Source organism: Vulpes vulpes, chromosome 1 (genome assembly GCF_048418805.1).
Source record: "Vulpes vulpes isolate BD-2025 chromosome 1, VulVul3, whole genome shotgun sequence".
NCBI classification, from domain to species: domain Eukaryota; kingdom Metazoa; phylum Chordata; class Mammalia; order Carnivora; family Canidae; genus Vulpes; species Vulpes vulpes.
The window spans coordinates 11187575-11212099 of record NC_132780.1 but is presented as its reverse complement, the minus strand read 5'-3'; the positions used below and the strand labels follow the sequence as shown (position 1 = coordinate 11212099).

General features: G+C 45.6%; 1 non-coding gene across 1 annotated transcript; it reads right to left on the bottom strand.

Annotated features, from left to right (window-relative positions):
- Positions 1-295: 295 nt before the first annotated feature.
- LOC112931567 (U6 spliceosomal RNA) lies at positions 296-402 on the bottom strand. Its single transcript, XR_003237318.2, has one exon. It is a non-coding gene; the product is annotated as a U6 spliceosomal RNA (small nuclear RNA).
- Between the last annotated feature and the right edge of the window lie 24123 nt (positions 403-24525).

The following is a 24525-nucleotide window of genomic DNA, read 5'->3' as shown; positions in this document are numbered from 1 at the left end:
ACATATGTATTTTTAAGAGATTTTATTTATTTATTTGAGAGAAGGAGAGAGGGAGAGAGAGAACAGAGGGAGAGGGAGAAGTGGGCCTCCTATCGAGCAAAGAGCCCCACATGGCTCAATCCCAGGACCCTATAGCACCTGGGTGGCTCAGTTGGTTAAGTGGCTGTCTTCTGCTCAAGTCATGATCTCAAGGGTCCTGGGATCCAGCCAGCAGGCTCCTTGCTCAGCAGGGAGCCTGCTTCTCCCTCTCCCCGCCTGCTTGTGCTCTTTCTCAAATAAGTAAACGAAAAATTTAAAAATTATATGGAACTTCACAAATTTGCATGTGATCCTTGCATAGGGGCCATCCTAATCTTCTCTGTATCATTCCAATTTTAGTGTATGTGCTGCCAAAGTGAGCACTTACTTAAAAATTTTAGATCCGCTTTGCCCAACAGAAATATATCGCAAGACACATTTAAATTACATACATAATTCAAAATTTTCTAGTATCCACATTAAAAAAGTAAAAAGGTGTGGTTAATTTTAATCATATATTCTAACCTTATATGCACAGACATCATTTGAATACATAATCCATATAAAACCATTATCAATGAGATATTTTATGGGTTTTTTGTACTCAGTCTCTGGAATGCTTTGTGTATTTTATGCTTTTATTACATTTCAATTTGCACTAGCTACATTTCAAGTGCTCAGTATCTAAAGCCTTAGAACTTTGCATAAATAGAAGTATACAGTGTATACTCATTTGTGTAAGGCTTCTTTCACTCCACATAAAGTGGCATATCATGATTTATTTATTTTTTATAAAGATTTTATTTATGTATTCATGAGAGACACACAGAGAGAGGCAGAGACATAGGCAGAGAGAGTAGCAGGCTCTCACTGGGGAGCCTAGTGTAGGATTTGATCCCAGGATCCCGGGATCACCACCTGAGCCAAAGGCAGATGCTCAACCACTGAGCCACCCAGGTGCCCCTATTTATTCTTTTATTGGCAAACACTCATACTGTTTCCAATTTGAGGCTATTATGAATAAAGCTGCTATGAATATTCTTGTACACTTACTTTTATGGACATAAACTTTCATTGCTCATATGTAAATTCTTAGCAGTAGAACTGCTGTGTCAGAGGACTGGCATGTGTTTGGCTTATTAAGAAACTACCAGACCTCTTCAAAATCAGTTGTACTGTTTTACAGTCCTGCTAGTGAGTAAGGATTCTTGTAGCTCCACTTTCTCATCAATATAAGGTGTCATCAGTAGGTCTTTTAAATGTTATCCTTTGTGTAGGTGTGTTGTAGTATCTCATTGTGTTTTTTGCAAGCATATCCCTGAAGACCGATCACGTTGAGTAGTTCCTCCATTGTTTGATGTCCATGGGGGGTATTGGGAGTTGCTTTGTGGGAAGCTGAGAAAGTATGAAATTGGAGCGCAGGCAAGGGAATGGACATGACCATGTAGGCTGACTTCTAGGCAGAATTAAGAGCCCGGTGGAAGTTATGAATCATGAATTTAAAGTAAGACTTTCCAGCAGAGTTGTGTGATTTTTCTCCAGCTTTGGTCACTTACATGAGTATGGAAACTGAGCGGTAGAAAGTGGGATATTGCCAGATTGCCTTATCAAGAGGACAAAGCCAGAGACTTGAGAGTATATGCACAAGAGAGACTATCATGGTTGAGAGTGGATTTAAGGACGGAAAGAAGGGAAGTTAGGATCTGAGGGATATGACAGATGGATTATTCATTCATTCCTTTATTCGTTTCATACGTTTTTTTTTTAAGATTTTATTTATTTATTCATGATAGACATAGAGAGGAGAGAGAGGCAGAGACACAGGCAGAGGGAAAAGCAGGCTCCACACCAGGAGCCTGACGTGGGACTCCATCCTGGAACTTGATCCTGGGACTCCAGGATTGCGCCCCGGGCCAAAGGCAGGCGCTAAACCACTGAGCCGCCCAGGGATCCACCATTTCATACGTTTTTTAAAATTAAGTAGACTCTACCCCCAACGTGGGGCTTGAACTCATGACCTTGAGATCGAGAGTCACACGCTCCTCCAACTAAGCCAGCCAGGTACCCCAGATTTCATAAATTTAAAAAAAAGATTTATTTACATGAGAGAGACAGAGAGAGTGCGCAGGCAGGCAGACGGGGGAGGGGCAGAGAGCAAGACAAGCAGACTCCTCACTGAGCGGGGAGCCTGACAATGCAGGGCTCCATCTCAGGGCCCGGAGATCATGACCTGAGCTGAAATCAAGAGCCAGATATTTAAACCAATTGAGCCACTCAGGCGACCCTTCATACATCTTTTTTTTTTAATTTTTATTTATTTATGATAGTCACACACACACAGAGAGAGAGGCAGAGACACAGGCAGAGGGAGAAGCAGGCTCCATGCACCCGGAGCCCGACGTGGGATTCGATCCCAGGTCTCCAGGATCGTGCCCTGGGCCAAAGGCAGGCGCCAAACCGCTGTGCCACCCAGGGATCCCTCCTTCATACATCTTTATTTAACAGGTACTGTGGGTCAAGCATCATGCTGAGTGGAGGGGATATGGCTATGAACAAGAAGTCATGGTTTTGGTTTGGGTTAAGACACTCCATGGTTGAGTTTCTACGAGCTTGTATTCTGGGACCGCCAGTGCTTGCATTTAGATCTTGGTCCTGTGGCTACAATACGTAAAGGTGGCAAGTTACTCAATTCCCCTGTGCCTCAGTGTCTTCATCTTTAAAACAGAGGCGACCTACGAAGTAAGAACATAGTCAAAGAACGATGGGGGTGTGTTAAAAGGACACATCTGAAAGAAACTCTACGACTGAATCTGGGGCAAGTTGAGCACCAAATTAAATAATGATAGTAAAAGGTTATAACCCATTGAAGAAAGAGGAATCCATGACTATACAGTGATATTAAGGGTGTGAGTAAGTCAGGGATGGCTGGATGGACTGGATGGCTCAGTCAGTTAAGCGCTGAATTCTTGATTTTGGCCCAGGTAATGATCTCAGAGTTGTGAGATCGAGCCCCACTTCACGCTCTGCTCAGCAAGGAGTGTGCTTCCTCTTCTTTCCCTCTGCTCCTCACCACCCACCCACCCCCGGCACTCACTCTTGTATGCCCCCCCCTCAAAATAAGTAAGAATCTTTTTAAGAAGGGTGTAAGTCAGTAAATGAGAGAAGAGAAAGCTTTTTCTTAGAGTCACAAGTCAACTAATGAATGTAGAGGAATGATGGAATCAGAACATTACCATTTGGGAATCTTCATTAAGAATAATTGATTCAGGGCAGCCCCGATGGCTCAGCGGTTTAGTGCCGCCTTCGGACAGGGCGACATCCTGGAGACTCGGAATCGAGTCCGGCGTTGGGCTCCCTGCACGGAGCCTGCTTCTCCCTCTGCCTGTGTCTCTGCCTCTCTCTCTCTCTCTCTCTCTCTCTCTCTGTGTGTCTTTCATGAATAAATATGGGTGGCTCAACGGCTGGGCGGCTGCCTTCGTCTCAGGTTGTGATCCCGGAATCCGGGATCGAGTCCTGCATCGGGCTCCTAAGAGGAGCCTGCTTCTCCCTATGTCTCTGCCTCTCTCTCTCTCTCTCTCTCTCTCATAAATAAATCTTAAAGAATAGTTGATTCAGGGATGTCTGGATGGCTCAGCAGTTGAGAAAAAAGCAGGCTCCACGGGACTCCAGGATTGCGCCCCGGGCCAAAGGCAGGCGCCTGCCTTTGGCTCAGGTCATGATCCCTGCATTGGGCTCCCAGTTCAGGGAAGAGCCTGCTTCTGCCTCCCCCTCTGCTGCTTCTCCTGCTAGTGTGTGTGTGTGTGTGTGTGTGTGTGTGTGTGTGTGTGCGCGCGCGCGTGCGCACAAGCTCTCGGGCTCTCTGTCAAATAAATAAAATCTTGAAAAAAAAAAAAAAAAAAGAATAGGGGATCCCTCGGTGGCTCAGCGGTTGGGCATCTTGCCTTTGGCTCAGGGCAAGTCCCCCGTCGGGCTCCCTGCATGGAGCCTGCTTCTGTCTCTGCTTGTATCTCTGCCTCTCTCTCTCTCTCTCTCTCTCTCTCTGTGTGTCTTTCATGGATAAATAAATAATCCTAAGAAAACAACAACTGTTCTTAAAAAAAGAATAATTGGTTCAGGCAAGAGCTGATAATAGATGCTGTGATATTTGATTTATAATAAGAAATATATGTTTGGTCTTTGACCTGGTTTCTGCACAGAGTTCCTAAAACCTATGGAATTTCCTGAATGATGACAGCAATAAAAGCGTCTTCATAACAAACCCCTTTCCTGGCTCACCTGAGTTCATGTTAATGAGGCGACTTTTGGAAAGCACTAAAGGATTAGGGGGCTGGTTGCCTGGGGAACCAGTCAGGTGATTAGAGGGTTGGAACTCTGATTCCTACCAGTCTGACCTCCTGGGAGGGGAGATGGGGTGGGGAATGTAATCAGTCCCCAGTGGCCAATTATTTAATCAATCTTGCAGTGAAAGTCCTGCATAAAAACCCGAAAGGATGGAGTTTGGAGAGCTTCCAGGTCAGTGATTTCCTGGAGATACGGGGGGCGGGGGGGGGGGGGGGGGGGTAGTGGTAGACTCAGAGAGCATGGAGGCTCCCCCATCTCCCTATGCTCCCCCTATGCATCTCTTCCATCTGTCTGTTCAAGTTATATCTTTATAATAAACTGGTGTTGTAGTAAGTAAAGTGTTTCTCTGAGTCCTGAGAGCTGCTCCAGCAAATTAATTGAACCCAAGGAGAAGGTTGTGGGAATCTCCATCTAGAGCCACACTATAGATGCTGAAATTAGTGGGCTTAAGTTTGAGGAGTAACAGGATATTTATATGGTGACAAATGATCTCCCCCTGAGATACTTAATTTCACAGGAAGGAATATTGACATTAAAAGAACCCTCCTCGTGGATGGAACTGGAGGGTATTATGCTGAGTGAAATAAGTCAATCGGAGAAGGACAAACATTATATGGTCTCATTCATTTGGGGGATATAAAAAATAGTGAAAGGGAATAAAGGGGGAAGGAGAAAAAATAAGTGGGAAATATCAGAAAGGGAGACAGAACATGAAAGACTCCTAACTCTGGGAAACAAGCAAGGGGTGGTGGAAGGGGAGGTGGATTGGGGGGTGGGGGTGACTGGGTGGCGGGCACTGAGGTGGGCACTTGACGGGATGAGCACTGGGTATTATTCTGTATGTTGACAAATTGAACACCAATAAAAAATAAATTTATTAAAATAACAATAAACTAATTACGACTTGTAAAATAAAAAATAATAATAAGAAGAAATAAATAAAAATAAAAAGAATCCCCCTCTGCCCCCTGCCCCCAGGGCGCCTGGCTGGCTTAGTCCAAGGAGCATATGACTCTTGATCTAAGAGTCCTGAGTTCAAGCCTCATGTTGGGCGTAGACATTACTTATGAATCAAATCGTCTAAAAAGATAAGAAAAGAAAGAAAGCACCTGGAAGCACCATTTAACTGAATGATCAAAGTTAACATCACTAGTAATGGGACAGACACATTTTGGGCCTCCTGATATGATGCCCCAAGAAAGGACACAGCGTCACTTCAATGGTATTGGGCAAAACGTCCTGGATCTAACCGTGCAGAGACATCAGACAAGCTCAAAGTGAGGGACATTCTACAAAGCAACTGACCTCTGCTCCTCAAAAATATCCATGTCATGAAACAAAGGATGCCAGAAGAAAGAGGAATAAAGAGACCACAGAATGCAGTGCATGAGCCCAGAATTTTCTTTTGCTGCAAGAGACATTATTTAAGCAACTGAAGAAAAAAAAAAATCTCAAGGCTCCTGGGTGGCTCAGTGGTTGAGCCTTCAAGTCAGGTCATGATCCTGGGGTCCTGGGATGGAGTCCCACATGGGGCTCCCAGCATGGAGCCTGCTTCTCCCTCTGCCTGTGTCTCTGCCTCTCTCTGTATGTGTCTCTCATGAATAAATAAATAAAATCTTAAAAAAAAAACTCAAGAAAGCCCACAAATTAGATCATTTATGTCCAATGTTAATTGCCTGTTATAGATAAATATGACATGCTTATTTAAGAGAAAGTCCTTGGGGATCCCTGGGTGGTGCAGCGGTTTAGCGCCTGCCTTTGGCCCAGGGCGCGATCCTGGAGACCCAGGATCGAATCCCACGTCGGGCTCCCAGTGCATGGAGCCTGCTTCTCCCTCTGCCTATGTCTCTGCCTCTCTCTCTCTCTCTGTGACTATCATAAATAAATAAAAGTTAACAAAAAAATTTAAAAAAAAAGATTAAAAAAAAAAGAGAAAGTCCTTGTTTTTAGGAAATACACATCAGTGTCTATTTAGAGGAAAAAGGGCAACATGTCTGCTGCTTACTCTCAGGAAAAAAATATTTATACAGAGGTAGAGAAAGTGATAAATGTGGTAAAATGCTAACTTGGGGGAATGTGGTTGATGGGTGTTGTAGGGATTCTTTTTTTTTAAAACTTTTTTACTTATTTATTTGAGAGTGAGAGCAAGAGCAGGAGGAGGGGCAGAGAGAGAGGGAGAAGCAGACTCCCCACTGAGCAGGGAGCCCATTGCGGGGCTAGATCCCAGGACCCTGAGATCATGATCTGAGCCAAAGAAAAGCAGGTGCTTAACCTACCCAGATGCCCTGGTATGTAGGAATTCCTTTGTGTCATTTTTATAGTTTTTCTCGAAGTCTAAAATTAAAAATAAAAATGATTTATTTATTTATTTATTTATTTATTTATTTTTAAGATTTTATTTATTTATTCATGAGAGACACAGAGAAAGAGAGAGAGAGGAAGAGACACAGGCAGAGGGAGAAGCAGGCTTCATCCAGGGAGCCCAACATGGGACTCGATCCCAGGTCTCCAGGATCATGCCCTGGGCCGAAGGTGGTGCTAACTGCTGAGCCACCTGGGCTGCCCATTATTTTTATTTAAAAAATAAAAAAATTAAGAGGCAACAATATTACTGTCCTAAAGTAAATGATAATAACCTCCCTGCCTCAGAGGGCTGTAGGGATTAAAGTTAAGTTAATACATATAAAGGGTTAGGACAGTACCTGGCATCTAGAAGGTACTCAGTACGTGTTATTTGTCTATGTCTCTGGCACATGACAGAGAGGAGGCGTTTGCCAGGTAAATGCTTGCTCAACTTCTTAAGGCTTCCATTGTTTCTAGGTGCCAGGCACTGAGGTAAGCACTTTACTAGCACCACTGAATGCCCAGAGCAGAATAGAACGAGCATTGGGTTTTCCAACTTTTATTTAAAAATAAAATCGGAGCATGTGGATGGCTCAGCGGTTGAGTAGCTGCCTTCAGCTCAGGTTGTGATCCCAGGGTCCTGGGATCGAGTTCCGCATCGGGCTCCCCACAGGGAACCTACTTCTCCCTCTGCCTATGTCTCTGCCTCTCTCTGTGTCTCTCATGAATAAATAAATAAAATCTTAGGAAAAAAAAAATCTCACCCAGACAAGTTGGAAAGATCATGCAATGCACATTTATTTGCTCTGCACTTAGATTCAATAACTTCCAACACTTTTTCAGGGCCACTTAAGGATGCTCCATTTTACAGATGCAAACACTGAGGTACCATCAAGATTATGTCACTTCCTCAAGGTTTCCCAGAGCCGGGATTTGGACCCGGGAGTCTGACCCCAGAGAGTGCCTCTAGAACAACTAGTTCACAATGCACATTGGGGGATACATCTGGGGATGCCCTGCTCTTATGAGGTACTGTTCAATATGGCAGACACTAGCCATGTGTGGGGTATCCATTTGAGTCTAAATTCATTAACACGAAATAAAATTTAAAATTCAGTTACTCGGTCCTCTTTCAAGTGCTCAAATTAGCCACATGTGGCCGCTGGATGGAGGGTACAGGTCTCAAAACTTCTGTTATTACTGCACTGGACTCTAGTGGGTGAGATAGAAAAGATCTATGATTTCAACCCACATGGCAGTGGTGATGGCAGAGAGCATTGGGGCCTGGTTAGAGAGTACAGCGACAGACTGAAGTTTAGCCAGCAAATGCAGCTGGGCATTTCCTCCCCTCACTCTGAAATCTTTTTTTTTTTTTGTCTTTTTTTAAAATTATAAATTTATTTTTTATTGGTGTTCAATTTGCCAACATACAGAATAACACCCAGTGCTCATCCCGTCACCCAGTCACCCCCACCCCCCGCCCTCCTCCCCTTCCACCACCCCTTGTTCTTTTCCCAGAGTTAGGAGTCTCTCATGTTCTGTCTCCCTCTCTGATATTTCCCACTTATTCTCTCTCCTTTCCCCTTTATTCCCTTTCACTATTTTTTATATTCCCCAATTGAATGAGACCATATAATGTTTGTCCTTCTCCGATTGACTTTTAAACCTTTCACCTGCCCTCCTGTGCCTGGCTTCGTCTCCACCCTGCCTCTGACCTGTCCATCATTAGCGTGAATTAGTTGTTAGTGTACTGTAATCCTATTTGCTTTGACAATTGTCTGCGTGAGCTTTCCAGTGCTTTTATGCTGGAACCAGTGTCTCTCCTGGGCTTGCTTTAGATTAGGTAAATCCATTCACAGGAAGAAGCCGGATGTGAAGTTTGAGATGGGACTGATTCAAGTTCATATTCCTTTATTTATGACCCGTGTGAATCTGGGCAGTGACTTCACTTTGTGAGCCACCGTGTCTGGTTTGTAAAAATGGGTGTAATCCCGTGTGCTTCCCAGGGGTAGTGTGAGAATGATGAAGACTAGGTCTGTAAACAGCCCTTGCTGGGAAGAGTGATTGGTAGCTGCTATTATTGGCAGACCCTTTGTTTTCTGTTTTCTCCACTTTTATTTCTTCGAGGCCATATGTACCCTCCGTGATGCAGAATGCCAAATCCTTCAAAGCAAGATCTGGGGTTTTGACTCAGTGGATTAGAAATCTACAAGGTGAGACTTTAGAGGTACCATCAGGTGTCACAGCCGTGACCATATCATGACCATGTTATGACCATGGATTGAAACCCACTTGGGGTTTGTGGGCCAACAGGCTCCTTTTCCTGACTTACACCTTTATGTGAAAAATGTGGCATTGCCTCTTTAGTGAAAAACGAAATGCGGTTGTTAACCAACAGTCTGTTTAGGGGGTGCTCTTGCATTTGTCATTTAATTAAAAACTATCTGGAATATTCTAGTCCCCCCTTTGAAAATAATAATTGTTGAGCCCTTGCAAAGCAGTCTCTAGTTTCCACCCTAATAGGACTTCTGATGATGATGGAGATGTCCTGTAGTCTAAGCTGTGCAGCGCGGTAGCCATAAGCACATGCTGAAAAGTGGTGAGGGGTGCTTGGCTGGCTCAGTTGGTTGGAGTGTGTGACTCTTGATCTCGGGCTTGTGAATCTGAGCTGCATGTTGGGTGTAGAGATTACTTTTAAAATAATAATAAAGTTGGAGCACCTGGGTCGCTCAGTGGTTGGGCATCTGTCTTTGGCTAAGGTTGTGATCCCAGGGTCTTGGGATCAAGTCCCGCATCAGCTTCCCCATGGGGTGCCTGCTTCTCCCTCTTCCTATGTCTCTGCCTCTCTGTGTCTCTCATGAATAGATACCTAAAATCTTTTTAAAAATTCTTAAAAATAAAAGTGGCAAATGTGAGACACCACAGTTTTAATTTTAATTAATTTGAATGAAACAGCCACATACGGCTAGTGGCTACCATATTGGTTGGCAAAACTCTAGATTGACAGCCCAAGATTCCTGATTCAGAGTTTACTGTTGACATTAGGTCTCCCTGGCTGTGCCAGTCTGTGCTTGGGGACAAGTCTGGGCTTTTCAAAATCAGCATGACTGTGAATTAGCGATTTAGTTTCTCTGAAACTTGGTTACCCAATCTGTCGAATGGGGGATGATGATGTCCATTCTATAGGGTGTTGTGAGATCGGGATAAAATTCTAAGCCAGCTCCACCTTTTCCTAGCTGTGTGACCTTGGGCAAGTTAGTTTACCTTTCTCCAGCCTCAGATTCATCAACTTTAAATTGGGAACTAAGATTACCTTCCTCATAAGATTGTTGCAAGGATTAAGCAGTATCTGCAGAATCCTTAGAGCAGCACCCAGGGCGTGCTACAACCTATATATATGTTTGTCCTTATTATGACGCACTTGCAAAAAGACTGGACAAAAATTCTAGGTCATGAAGGCAATTTAATCTCCAGCAGTGTTCTGGGGTTTGTTTCTTTACTGTTTCTCTTGGAAGTTATTTTCCTGGGTTATACTAACAATTTATAAAACCGTATTTGATATTCTCTTTTGAAGCAAGGTTATGTTTCGTTTGGTGACATTTTTATTGCAATTTTGCAAATATGTTTCATGCTGACGTTGATGCCAGATGTATTCCTCACCCCCAGTGTACTCAAACAAGTTTTAAAAGCACTGCTTTAATATTATTTAATTGGCAAGATCTCAAGATTACAGAGAAGTTGCAGGTACAACTTGGTACAAAGAAATTGCTTTTCCTAAATCATCCAAGAGTGAGTTGCCAGTATTACCCCATCACCTATGGATGTTCACTGTGTGTTTCCTACAAACAAGGACCTTCTCCTGTATAACCAGGTTACAGCCTCACAAATGAATAATATTAGCATCATTAAATCACTGCCACCCAATTCTCAGACTCCATTCAGTTTCACTGGCTGTCCCAGTCATGGCTTCTGTAGCAAAGGTTCCAATCTGGACTCTGGCATTGCATAACCTTGCATGTCTCCGTGTCTTCCTTTAGTCCGGAAACATTCTTCATTCTTTCCTTGAACGTGCAAACATGACAGGCCGGTTTGGGGTGGATATCCATAAATGTGCATTCATCCTGTATCTTCTTATAATCAGAGTCTGGCTAAGCGTCTTTGGCTGGAGTGTCACAGAAGCAATTTCAGGTCCTCCCCCTCAGGATATTTGCTGTGATACTTCAGTAAGGGGGTGTCTTCCAGGCTTTTCTACTGTAAAATTACTCTTTTTTCCCCCTTTGTTAATCATGTGTTTTCTGGGGAGATGTTTTGGAGATAAATACCCTATTCCTCATCTAAACTTTTAAAAATGTTTAAAAAGATTTTATTTACTCATGAGAGAGGCAGAGACACAGGCAGAGAAAGAAGTAGGCTCCCTCAGGGAGTCCTGTGTGGGACTCAATCCTGGATCCTGGGATCACGACCTGAGCCAAAGGCAGGCGCTCGACCGCTGAGCCTTATCAGGATCAGATGTCCTGATAATCTATTGTAACCATTGTTTACTATGATGTTCAGATTGTCCTCAGTTTGACCTGAGAGAGCCCCTTTGAGCTGACTCCCATATCCTTTTGACCTGACCCCCTCATTTTCTGGGCATTTTTTTTTTGCTTCCTGGCACAGTGAGATGTGCCAGACTCATCTTGTACTTTCCTCAATCCAGTCCTGAAAGTAGCCTTCACCCCAAGAAGAAACCCTGCCACATTTCAGGGGAATGAAATTTAGAAATCAGGATTTGGCTGCTCCATGTGGTCACGGACAGGCTCTTGCTGGATGGAGATTGGGAATTGCACATATACACCTACGTATATATGCACATGGACTTACATCTACATTCATTTCTGGATATCTTTTTACATATTGAAAATCATGAATTTCCCCTGGTATCTTCAATTCTTTCCCAACTCTGCATAGTCCATTCTAGTTTTCACTGTTTGCATAATTATAGCTCATTTCTCCATCAGTGAGAAATCTTTATTTGTTTACTTCTTTGCTCAATCCCCTCAAATGTCAACCAGTCTCTTGGGGTTGCCACCTGCCCAGACCCCCTGCCCCTGGTACGGATGCCACCCTGACCCTACTTGGCTCGGACACCCGATTCTGAGCCCTGTGTACCTCCCCGCCCCGATCTATCCCCTCTTCCAGACACCATCTACTTGCTTGTGTTCAGGAAGGGAAGGGAAAGGAAAGGGAGACATTAATGTATTTAAATTAGAATAGATTATTATTTTGCTTTTACAGTTTCTACTTCTAAGCTCCTAGCACTGCTCTTCCTTTCTTCTTTTCTTGTGAAAAATGCCAGATTCTGCATAACTTAAGTGTTCTCTCATTGAACTGGACAGACCTGAGAGACATTTTCAGTACAGTGCTCACCGAAACAGAAGTTGAGGAGAGAAGAGGGAGGAGAAGAAAGAACTATGGGAAGAGCAGAAGAATCTAATTCAGATGAAAAACCACAGAGGGAAAATTACATCATCTCATCCCTGCATTTTCCCCAAGGTCGCTGAGGTCCATGTTTGTGCTTGAGAAATGGATTTCACTATGAGGTAGGACTTGTTGGGGACAAGGTAGATGTGACAGGGGACAGGGTGGGAGGCTCAGTCTGAACTGGCCCTGCTGGTTTCTCTCCTTTCCAGGTTTGAGTTTTTAATGAAGGGCTTATTTAATTTTAATTACATAAGTAGTACGTGAATACCTTCTCACTGTAAAACATTTAAACAACACAGAGAGAGCGAAAAGCCCTTTTTAGAGATGGGTAGTCAACCAGTGGTGGAGGTGGGAATCTGGAGTGCAGTGTGGACATGTTTTTCAAAATAATAAATGCACATCACAGGCAGCCCTGGTGGCCCAGCAGTTTAGTGGCCCCTTCAGCCCGGGGTGTGATCCTGGAGACCCAGGATCGAGGCCCATGTCGGGCTCCCTGCATGGAGCCTACTTCTCACTCTGCCTGTGTCTCTGCCTCTCTCTCTCTCTCTGTGTCTGTCATGAATAAATAAATAAAATCTTTAAAAAAATGCACATCACTTTGACTTATCCTCCAGGGGACTTATCTTATGGGCATGGCCTCCTAGGGCTGGCAGGAGGTCTCCCCAAGTGATACTAATTTCAGTAGTGTTTCTAATGGAAGAAAATGGGGAATAACCTAAACGTTCCTTATGAGGGGACTGGTTAAGTTAATTATGCTACATTCAGATAGTTTGAGGTCTATGGGCATTCTTAAAAAAAAAAAACAAGGCACATCCATATGTATTAATCTGGAGAGATCATGAAGATGATATTGTTTTTTAAAAAATGTTTTATTTATTTATTCATGAGAGACACACACACACACACAGAGAGAGAGAGAGAGAGAGAGAGAGAGGCAGAGACACAGGCAGAGGGAGAAGCAGGCTCCATGCAGGGAGCCTGATGTGGGACTTAATCCTGGGACTCCAGGATCATGCCCTGAGCCGAAGGCAGACACTATAACTGCTGAGCTACCTAGGCGTCCCTGAAGATGATATTGTTAAGTGGAAAATAAAAGGAAGATGCAGAATAGTGTGCCACTTCTGTGTAAAAAAAAAAAAATGATCAGGGGATATCTGCGTGGCTCAGTCATTTGAGCATCTGACTCTTAGTTTCAGCTCAGGTCATGATCTTGAGGTCATGGGATCCAGTCCCGTCTTGGGCTCCACACTCAGCGAGGAATCTGCTTCACGTTCTCTCTCCCTACTGCCGCCCCCTCAAATAAATAAATAAATAAATAAATAAATAAAACCTTTTGAAAAAATGATTTGGCTATGAATGCTCATATAGCCTAAAATATTTCAGGAAATACCTGCAAGCAGTCGGTACCCTTGCCTCTGGAAGGGGAATTGGATGGCCATGGGATGAGGGTTGGGAAGTGTGCTTTTTTGTCCTTCCTGATACATCCTTTCTGTTCTTCCCATGTGATCTTGGACAAGTCATGAGACTTCTCTGAGCCTCAGTTTTCTCATTTGGAAAGGAAGGGTGATTACATGAGAGATTGGGGTTCTCAGTGCAGAGCTAGGTACCAGATGGACCATTGAAGAAGGCCTGGCCACCCCAACCCTCCTGGGTCTGGGCCTTCACAGGGACTCAGCTCCAGCTTTCTGCTCCATCCCACTGGAGCCAGTAGCATTACAGTCCACAGCCTGCAGCCAGATGCTCCGGGGGATTTTCCGGCCTTGGCAGTCTGTGGCAAGTGAGAGGCAGATGATCCAATCCTTTCCCATGCCTCTGGATTCCCACCCACACCCTCCTGCTTGGGTCTGGCGCAAGGTTCTTCAGCATTCTCCAGAATCATCCTTATCCTCTGCAGAGACCTCTGGTGAGCGTGGGAGAAGCCCCCATGGGCACTCTCTCACCCAGCCTCATATTGGCCTGTGCAGCAGCCCATCTTGATTCCACATGCAAGGAGCTGCATTTCCTGGGTCCACAGCCCAGTTCCTCCCCCAGTTTGTGACTTGGGGCAAGTCTCTTCATTTTTCTGTGCCTCAGTTTCATCTATAAAACAGAAGCAGTACCTGCTTTATAGGACTGTTGTGAAGATGTAGTAATTAGCTAGTATGTCTGGATCTTCACTGTGCAATAAGGAAGCCACATGTGGCTACTGAGCCCTTGAAATGTGGCTGGTCTGGCTGGAGATGCACTGTGAACATAAATGACACACTGCACTTGAAGACTTGGCAGGAAAAATAAAGGAATGTAAAATACTTCATTAATAATGTTTATATGGGTCCCATTCTACAATGATAATATTTTGGACATATTGGATTGAAATGTGATTAATCTTTTTTTTTTAAGATTTTATTTATTTATTCATGAGAGACACAGAAAGACAGAGACATAGGCATAGGGAGAAGCAGGCTCCCCATGGGGAGCCCAATGTGGGACTGGATCCCAGGACCCCAGGATCATGACCTGAGGTGAAGGCAGATGCTCAACCACTGAGCCACCCAGGTACCCTGAAATGTGATTAATCTGACCTGTTTATTTGCTTTTTCTAATGTGGTTACTAGAAAATTTAGAAGGATACACACGGTTTGCGTTATATTTTTCTCCGCGGATGCTTATGTAGACAAGTGCTGGGCGCACTAATGAATTTTTGCTCCTATTCTAAGCAGCACTAAAGAGCCCATTTTTGTTCTAACAGCCACCTGATTGGTTTTCCCAGGTTTATTTAGGTATAATTGATGACTAAACCTTGTATGTATTTAGGGTGCAAAAAATGATGATTTGACACATGTGTTATGTTGTGAAATGTACCACATTCCAGCTAATTAACACATCCTCACATAGTTAACCATTTTTAATATGTGTAGTGGGAATACTTGAGATTTATGCTCTTTGTGAGGCACACAGGTGGCTCAGTTGGTTAAGTGTCTGACTTTTTAATTTCAGGTCAGGTCATGATCTCAGGGTCATTGGATCAAGCCCGGTATAGGGCCCCATGCTCAGTGGGGAATCTGAGTCTCTTCCTCCGCCTCTGTCCCTTCCCTTGTGTTCATCCATTCTCTCTCTCACTCTCTCTGTAACATAAATAAATAAATCTTTAGATTTATAAAATCTTTATAAAAAAAGATTTATTCTCTTTGGCAAACAAAAAACAGGCTCCTAAATACAGAGAACAAACTGGTGGTTTCCAGAGGGGAGGTTGGTGGGGGGATGGGTGAAATAGGAGATGAGGATGAAGAAGAGCACTTGTCCACATGAGCACTAAGTGTGTATAGAGGTGTTGAATCACTATATTGTACGCCTGAAACTAATACAACACGTTATGCCAATTATACTTCAATTAAAAACAGAAAAGAGAGGCACCTGGCTGGTTCAATCAGAAGAGCCTATGACTCTTGATGTTGAGGCTGTGAATTTGAGATCCAAGTTGCATGTAGAGATTAATTAAATAAATAAAACTTTAAAAAAGGAAAAAGGGATTTTCTCTCTTGGCAGCTTTCAAGTATTCAATACGACATTTAAACAAATATTTGAGAAAGAGAGAGAAAGCATGGGCTGGGGGAGGAGGGGCAGAGGGAGAAGGAGAAGCAGACTCCCCACTGAGCAAGGAGCCCAACATGGGGCTGGATCCCAGGACCCTGAGACCATGACCTGAGCCAAAAGCAGACACTTAACCGACTAAGCCACCCAGGTGCCCCACAATATGACATTTTTCACTATAGTCACCGTATTGCACATTGGATTCCAGAACTTATTTATTTTATACTGGAAGTTTGTAGCCTTTGACCAACATCTCCCCATTCTCCTGATTGTTAGTCTGATTATTTTTGTGTGTTGGCTGGTTTTCTAGAATAAGAATTTGGGGGATCCCTGGGTGGCGCAGCGGTTTAGCACCTGCCTTTGGCCCAGGGCGCGATCCTGGAGACCCAGGATCGAATCCCACATCAGGCTCCCGGTGCATGGAGCCTGCTTCTCCCTCTGCCTGTGTCTCTGCCTCTCTCTCTCTCACTGTGTGCCTATCATAAATAAATAAAAATTAAAAAAAAAAAGAATTTGGGACAGATTGCCAGAAGATACAGAATTCTATGTGATTCCTGAATGTCCCTCAGATCTTCACATCCTTCATTTCTGCCATCTGAGTCCAGGCTGCTTCATTTCTTACCTGTTCCCTGTTGTTCTTGATGCTTCCATGCCCATGTCCTATGGTGGCCATTGCTCCTGGTCATCAGTGGCCAGTCTTTCTCTATTTCTGGGCATGTGGGAGGATCACCCTTTCCCATGCCTCAAGTAATGTGTGGTTAGTGACTTGGGGTGGCCAAAGAAGCGGTGAGAGGTACTTCTGGGTGGAAGCATTTGAGCGGGTGTATGTGGATCTCCACATTCTCTGCTTTGTCGCTGTCCCCACCAACCTTTCAAATAGCAGAGCTTTGGTCAGCCAGGGCTATTGAGTGAAGATGATATGGAACGGGGTCCTTAGAGATCCATGGCACATGTCACATAGGCAAGGAATAAACCTTGTCTGTTTTGAGCCACTGAATCCCGGGGGCTTGTTTGTTACTGCAGCATAACTTAGCTAGTTCCTGACTAATGTTCCCTCTGCCCTTCACTTGTTCACACCTCTGTTCAAGTGTGAACTTGTCCATAATACTCCATGTATTATGGAGTCCACTCCCACTGTCCATAATACTGCCATGACTCCTGAGCACTGTCAGAATGGGGTCTGCATGTTTTATGGTGGTGTAGGAGGCCATACCTGCCCCTTTGCATCATGCTGATGGCTTCCTGCTTACTTCAGCCTCTCCCCTTCTTTACATTTGTACTCCAGCTAAACCGAACTTGCATTCACTGTGAGCATCATGCTCTTCTGCTCCACCTCCTGCCTTTCCGTGTGCCACTCCTTCTGCCCAGGATGCTTTTCCCTTGTCCTCCCCTCTCTCTACCTGGCTGACACCTAGTCCCTCAAGACTTAGCTCAGATGTCCTCTCTAGCAGGAAGCCCTCTCTGACCTCCAGGGGCTCCCATGACCCCTGAGCTTCCCTCATAAATGTTCTGATCACTCTAGATGGTCTCTATCAGAAGAACGAATCTGGCTCTGCCCCTGGACTCTGAGTTCCCTGAGGGCGGGGCCAGGCTGTGTTTTTGGCACTGCCCAGCTCAGGGTCAGGCACAGAGAGGAGGGTTTCAATAAACGTTTGTTGATCAGCTAATAAATGAGCTCAGATGTTAGGCAGTTCTCAGGATGCGATGACAGGATTCCTGAAAAGCAGGAGCACTGTCTTTGCTTCTTTCTTCTTTTCACTTTTCTGCCATCAGCCTTCCTCAGGAGCTGAGGCTTGACAGCTGGCAAAATTCATTCCTGAAGGCTGCAGGGAAAGGGGCTGTGGTTTCTGTGGAAAGTCCTAGAGAAATTACTTTTTTTCTTGGCTGCTCTAACCAATTCCATCCAAATTTCTTTGCTGACTCAACACCCTTCCCAGCATTCTTTTTTAAGTGGGCTTCATGCTTAGCATGGAGCCCAGTGTGGGGCTGGAACTCAACAACCCCAAGATCAAGACCTGAGCTGAGCTCAAAAGTCAGAAGCTGAACTGACTCGGTCACCCTGGTGCCCCCTACCCAAGCTCGCTCTTTCTTTCTTCTTTCTTTCTTTCTTTCTTTCTTTCTTTCTTTCTTTCTTTCTTTCTCTTTCTTTTCTTTTCTTTTCTTTTCTTTTCTTTTCTTTTCTTTTCTTTTCTTTTCTTTCTTTCTTCTTTCTCTTTCTTTCTGTTTTATTTATTTATTCATGACCCAGAGAGAGAGAGAGAGAGGCAGAGGGACAGGGAGACGGGAGGGAGAGGGAGAAGCAGGCTCCATGTGGGGAGCCCGACCTGGGACTCGATCCCATATCTCCAGGATCACACACCCTGGGCTGAAGGCGGTGCTAAACTGCTGGGCCACTGGGGCTACCCTATTTATTTATTTTTTGAAAAAGATTTTATTTAGGGGCACTTGGGTGGTTCAGTGGTTGAGCATTTGCCTTTGGCTCAGGTCAGGGTCCTGGAACTGAGTCCCACATCAGGCTTTCTGCAGGGAGCCTGCTTCTCCCTCTGCCTATGTCTTTACCTCTCTTTCTGTGCTTCTCATGAATAAATAAATAAAATCTTTAAAAAACACAAAGATTTTATTTATTTATTTGAGAGAGAGCACATGAGCAGGGGGAGAAGGAGAAGCAGACTCTGAGCCACTCAGGTGCCCCTCTTAAACATTTTTAAAAAATATTATTTTATTTATTTATTTTTAAAAGATTTTATTTATTTATTCATGACAGACAGAGAGGCAGAGGGAGAAGCAGGCTCCTTGCCAGGAGCCTGATGCAAGACTCGATTCCAGGACTCCGGTATCATGACCCGAGCCAAAGGCAGACACTCAACCATTGAGCCACCCAGGCATCCATCCCAAACAATTTTAATGAAAAATTTGAAGCATACAGAGAAGTTGTGGCCACATCACTTAGATTCCACGGTTAACATTTTACTCTGCTCACTGTAACACATGAGCACCCACCCTTCCATCCCTCTCTATATCCATCACTCCTCCTTTCTGGTCTGGGGGTGCTGTGCCACCTCGAGCTTTCCCTACTCACCTGCCTCTGCCCTTGTGATAATCGTCTCTTTATTAAGCTCTCCCCAATCACTCAATTTGAGTTTGCTGTTTCCTGTCGGGAAGCAACAGCTTTAGTGATGCAGTAGCCAGCATGTACTGAGAGTATATACTGAGAACCTCCTCTTCGACACTGTTGCAGGTGCTTTGTAGGAAGCCATCTGTTTCACCCCCCTGAAGGCACTGTATAGGGACAGGGACCTGGACAGGTGATGCCACTGGCTCAGTTTCAGGATCGGTGGCCTGCCTAGGATTTGAACCCAGCAAGCATCTTCCCTGATAACTCTAAGAACACCTGGGAGGCACTGGTGGAGGAGGTTGAAGGGGCTGTGGTTGGGTTGAAACCAAGCGGGTTGGTTGGCGTTTTGAGAGCGCCCTCTGGCGGCTGCGGGGAGCACTGTCCGCTCCTGGCTCGCGTCTCTGGCTGGCGCAGGGACCACATTTAAACAAGATTCCGCTCTGCAGCGACGCTCTCCGGTGGACTCTGCGGGGGTGCCAGCAGGTCTTACAGGAGAGGTGACGTTGGAGCAGAGTCTTCAACCATAAGTAGCAAAGGCGCGAGAGAACCCGCCTTGTTCTGGGAAGACGGTGCAGCTTTGCGTGGGAGGGAGTCAGCAGATGAGGCTGCGTGGGGGGAAATAGGTCGTGGCCCATTTGGGAAAAAACCTTGGCCTTGGAGTTTTTTTTTTTAAAGATTTTATTTATTTATTCATGAGAGACACAGAAAGAGAGAGAGTCGGAGCCACGGGCAGAGGGAGAAGCAGGCTCCATGCAGGGAGCCTGATGTGGGACTTGATCCCGGGTCTCCAGGGTCACGCCCTGGGCCGAAGGCAGGCGCTAAACGGCTGAGCCACCCAGGCGTCCCTGGCCTTGGAATTTTGTTCTGTAACCCAGTTTGGCTCTTAGGAACCAGCAGATTTTCTTTTTCTTTTTTTAATCTTAGAGATTTTTATTTATTTATTCACAAGAGATGCAGTGAGAGAGAGGCAGAGACATAGGCAGAAGGAGAAGCAGGCTCCCTACAGGGGACTCGATTCCAGGACCTTGAGATCATGGCCTGAACTGAAGGCAGACGCTTAACTGACTGAGCCACCCAGGCACTCTTCGCATTATTTTTTTAATCTCATAAATAATATATGGACCCAGTCTTGCTGTAGAAATTCAAATACCAACTTAGAGTCAAAAGCCAGTTTGCCTTGTCAAGATACTCCCCCACCCCCACCCCCAACTCTTTCTTCTTAGTTCCAGGAAGGGGCAATCATCCCCTGGGGATTTTTTCTCTTGGGGCCCTGGAATGGGGAAACACTGCATTTTGTGGGTAAAAGTGCCAACAGTAAAGTGAAAGCTGACACCTCCTGGACGCTCACCATGACCCAGGCACTATCCTGAGCCCGTTCCACATATTAACTCATTTAATTATCACAATGATAATGTGCACTCTCCTTGTTCCTCATGATCCCATTGCTGCCTGCTGCTCGGACACCACTCTCCTGCCACCCTGCTTCCTGCCTGCTTCACTCTAGCCTTCTTCCATTCTTCATGCACACTGATGGCAAGCCTGCCTCCTGGCCTTTGCACTGGCTGTGCCCTGTGCTGGAGGACTCTCCCTCTCCAGCCTTTATAACTCTCTCTCCCTCTTCTTTCTGTGTCTGCTGGCATGTCACCTCCTCTGAGTGGACTTCCCTGACCACCTTATCAAAAGCAGCCTCTCCTCTCCACACTCCCAGTCCTCCATCCCTTCACACTGCCTTACTGGTCTTCACAGCTATTCTCTCCACCGGACATTCTGTCAGAGATCTCCTTGGTTTTTAAAGATTTATTTATTTATTTATTTATTCATTCATTCATTCATTCATTCATTCATTCATGATAGACAGAGAGAGAGATAGAGAGAGAGAGAGAGAGAGGCAGAGACACAGGCAGAGGGAGAAGCAGGCTCCATGCTGGGAGCCCGACGCGGGACTCGATCCCGGGACCCCAGGGTTGCGCCCTGGGCCCAAGGCAGGCACCAAACTGCTGAACCACCCAGGGATCCCTGATCTCCTTGGTTTTTAAGCATTTGCTTTGCACCACTTGAGCCTGAGTTCTGTGAGGGCATTGTCTCCTGCTTCTCACAGGAGCAGTAGGAACACCGTAAACATTCAGCTCCTGAGTGATAAAGTAGTTCTGTTGGGTTAGAGTCACTACCATCCCATTTTACAGATGAATCTTTTTTTTTTTTTTTTAAGATTTTACTTTTTTATTTGACAGAGAATGAGAGAGAGTGAGCACAAGCAGGTGGAGCGGCAGGCAGAGGGAGAGGGAGAAGTAGACTCCTCACTGAGCAGAGAGCCTGATGCAGGGCTCGATTCCAGGACCCCAGGATCATGACCTGAGCCAAAGGCAGACACTTAGCTGACTGAGCCACCCAGGCAGCCCTGCAGATGAATCTTAAAGTCAACTCAGCTGACAAATGGTGGAGATGGGACCCACATCCAAGCGGCCTGGCTTCAAGATTTTGGCCAGACCAGGGGTCTGCAGGTTTCCCTCAGCAGGCTCTTCTGCTACAATAATGCTGTGTAACAAGCCATCCCCACGCTCTGTAGCTTTTATTTAAGCTCATGACTTCCCAGGCGGGTAGTTTCAGCAGGGCTGGCTGGTTGGGTCTCCTGGGCTTGACTATGTTTGCTCATCTGTCTGGGGGTCAGTTGTTTACTGAGAGCTTGGTCTCTCCTGGGGTGGCTGGGAGGCTTGGTTTCACTCCAAGTGTCTGTCATCTTCCAATAGGCTAGCCCGGGCTCATCCTCTGGAGGTGCAGCGGTACAAGTAGAAACATGTGAGGCCCCTCAAAGGAGACCCAGGCTTGAAACTGGCACTGTTACTTCCACCTCATTCTGTTGGTGGAAGCAAGTCTCACGGCCATGCCAGTCATGTGACTGCGGCCTTACAGGGTGAAGACTGGGGCCAGCAGTGCAATCTGTATGGATCCCATCAGCTCCGAGTTCTTGGGTTCTGCTCCTGGGCAGGAGAGGTGGGAGGCCCTTTGAGAGAGGACCCTGGGGAGCTCCCGTGCATGCTGGGCTTCTCTGAAGGGAACTGTCAGGGTCACAGTGGATGGGATTTGTGTGGTGAAAGGGAACAGAGCAGGAGAGGGAGGCTCAGCAGAGAAGCTGTTGTGTTGGCATATCTCATTTGGGTGTGGTTGTCTACAGGAGGCTGGAAGGAAGCTTTGATAGCATCCAGGTTTTCTGGTCGATGAGCCAATGCCTTGACATTATTTAATTGTAATTAGTCACTGCATTGCCTGTTGTTTTTTAAATTAAAAAAAAATTTTTTTTTAAGAGTGTGTTTTTTTAAGTCATCTCTGCACCCAACGTGGGGCTCAAACTCACAACCCTGAGATCAAGAGTCACATGCTCTTCTGACTGAGCCAGCTGGGCATCCCCCCTCCCACCTCCTGCACTGGGGTTTTTATTTTTTATTATTTTATTAATTTTTTTTTGCACTGGGGTTTTTAAATCTAGATTAGTTCACTTGGATCTATCAAATATCATCAATCTAGGTTTTTCTTAATTTTTGCCTTTAGCTCAGTGAAGAATTGGTTTGTAAATAAAGGTGCAGTTAAGGGTTTTATGCATCCCAAGATCTTTTTTTTTTAAGATTTTATTTATTTATTCATGAGACACACACACACACACACATACACACACACACACAGAGAGAGAGAGAGAGAGAGGCAGAGACACAGGCAGAGGGAGAAGCAGGCTCCATGCAGGGAGCCCAACGTGGGACTCAATCCCAGGACTCCAGGGTCACACCCTGGGCCGAAGGCAGGTGCTAAACTGCTGAGCCACCCAGGGATCCCCCTTTTTTTTCTTTTTTTTTGAGTCATCTCTATACCTAACATGGGGCTCAAACCCACAACCCTGAGATCAAGTGTTGCATGCTCCATGACTGAGCCAGGCAGCTCTCCACCCCAAGATCTTTTGAGTTAATTTCAACATCTTTCCTCCTAGTTCTTTTTTTTTTTAAGATTTTATTTATTTATTCATGAGAGACACACACACACACAAAGAGGCAGAGACACAGACTGAGGGAGAAGTAGGCTTCACGCAGGGAGCCTGATGTGGGACTCGATGTAGGGATTCCAGGATCACACCCTGAGCCAAAGGCCGATGCTCAACCACTGAGCCACCCAGACGTCCTCCCTCTGCTAGTTCTTATGTAAACTTTAGGCCTCGCAGACCTGTATCCCTTCCTGATTCTTGCATGTGACAAGAGGAGACCACTTAATTGTCACAGCCAGAATGATGACTGTCTCCAGTTTACAAGTGAGAGAAATTTAGTGGTTTGCACCAGCCAGTTTCCCAGAACTTTTGCTGCTTGGAAAAATAATTGGACCCAGACAGTTCTTGGACTTCCCGGGTACAGTGAGGCTGGCTGGGCTGTCACCAGCAGATTGGAGGCAGCTGTTCTGGCACAGGGGTCTGTGGCCAGCCTGTCTCTGTAGTATGCAGAATGGAGCTGACACTGTTACAGCAGCTCTGCATGTGTGGGTGGTTCCTGGTTCCTGGACTCCTGGAGTGGCCTCCCCAACCTCAGGGTTCCCAGCCGTTGAGAGGCCCAGGCCTGTGATAACCATGAAGCTTTTACAGCTGATCTGGTAAACCTAAACCCAGTCTTCCCCCTTTGGAAGGTATATCATTCCTCATGATGCATTTGGAGTGTTCCTTAATTTCCCTGTGTTTGACCAATCAGTGCTCAAGTTCTCTGGTCCTTGGTCTGTGAACAGAGGGGAACAACCAGCACGTTCTGGCCACTCAGGGATGATATTCTGGCCTGGAGCCTGATTCAAGTGTTGGGCTTTTGCAATATTGAAGAATATTGAGTATCCTAACTGCCCCCCACCTCCTCCACCGTGCCCTTCACTGTGTCCCTAAGGGCTTCCCCAGCGCTGTTCATCAGACCAGAAACAAATGTCCTGGCACTCAGCTTGGAGCTGGAAAGGACATGATCAGCCCCACACTCTGGCACCTCAGCCTGTGGTGCCAGTCTCTGGGGAAGGCCAGCCCAGGGGTTAGGAAGCGCTTCCAGACAGGGTCTTGAGGAAAGCTGGCCTCTTGTTTCATATTCCCAGCTGAGGGGACAAGCTTGCCATTCCCCGGCTACATCCACGTGTGACTTTCCACGTCTCCTACTCCCATAGTAGAGGCAGACTGCTTGAGTTCAAATGCTCATTCTGCAAGAGGAAACATGCCTTGGCATCTTATTTAGATGTCCTGTGCCTCAGTATCTCCATCTGTAAAACAGATAATAAAAGCACTGGCCTTTTAGTGTTGCTGTGAGGATGAGATCGGTTGACTCATGGAAAGTGCTTCAACCCCCCTGTGCTCGTAGGCATCCTGAATATGGACCGGACCGTACTTACGGGGGGGGGGGGGGGGGGGCGGTGTCAGAGTCTTGCAGGCCTCCTCCCTGCTTTGAGCACAGAGAAGGGCAGATTCAGAGCCCCAGGCAGCTGTGTAGGAAGTGATGAGTGTATTTATTTATCTGTTCTGCTACTGACAGGCATTTGGGTCACCTCCAGTTTTGGGCAATGACAAGCGGTGCTGCTGGGAACATTCTTTTTTTTTTAAATTTTTATTTATTTATGATAGTCACAGAGAGAGAGAGAGAGAGAGGCAGAGACACAGGCAGAGGGAGAAGCAGGCTCCA